Below are 980 nucleotides of genomic sequence, written 5' to 3'. Positions count from 1 at the left end.
GAGCCTCTGCCTTGCCCTGACGGCCATCCGTGATCCGCAGGGTCGCTGGAGCTGGCGCCTTCACTGGCGCTGAAGCTGTCAACATGGGGCAATTGGCCTTCTTGTGGCCCCTCTGGTTGCAGTGGAAACACAGCAACTCCGATGTCTGAATCACGGTCGCAGGAGCAGGACAATCCCTGCTGATATGTCCAAACTTGCCGCACTTGTAGCAGCCTGACGATCCCATCCTGCACGCCCCCTCGTGCGGCCTGCCGCACCTCCTGCAGCGGCTCGGTCCCGACTGGCCTTTCGGCCTCCCATCCAATCCCTTGGGCTTCTTCCCCGAAGCCCCCGATGCCTGACTATCCTCCAGTCTCCGTTTCCGGATGTGCTCCAAATCTATCTCCCTCTCCCTAGCCCTGGCAATCATGGAGTCCAGGGTAGGGCAAGCCGAAAAGCTAACATGCTCCCGAATGTCAGCTCGTAGCATATCGTGGTAACGAGTCCTCCTCATGTCCTCGTCACCTGCATACTGGGGCACCAATAAAGCCCTCTCCCGAAACTTGGCGGTGATCTCCGCCACGGTCTCTGTCGTCTGTCTCATGTCTAAGAACTCCCTGGCCAGCTGCTGAAGCTCGACCGCTGGCGCAAACTCCGCCCTGAACCTATCCACAAAGTCCGACCAGGTCATGGCCTCGATAGCCGAGGCTCCCATCGAGTCACCCACTGACTCCCACCAATCTCGTGCCCGGTCCCGCAAACACCCTGCTGCGTACCTCACCTTCGACCCCTCAGGGCAGAAGCTGATCAACTGGGCGGACTCGATATCCGCAATCCACCGCCTGGCGACAATGGGGTCCTTCACCCCATGGAAATCCGGCGCACCACTGCTCCTGAAGTCCTTGAAGGACAGTGTGCGAGATCCTGACTGGCTGGAGGCCAAGTCGCTCCTGAATGCCCGTAGGCGATCCTCCATCAACTCCATGATCCCTTCCTTGATC

Source organism: Lactuca serriola, chromosome 1, assembly GCF_051521515.1.
Source record: "Lactuca serriola cultivar US96UC23 chromosome 1, Lser_US96UC23_V15, whole genome shotgun sequence".
Lineage (NCBI taxonomy): Eukaryota > Viridiplantae > Streptophyta > Magnoliopsida > Asterales > Asteraceae > Lactuca > Lactuca serriola.
Note: the sequence above shows the minus strand (reverse complement) of the source record.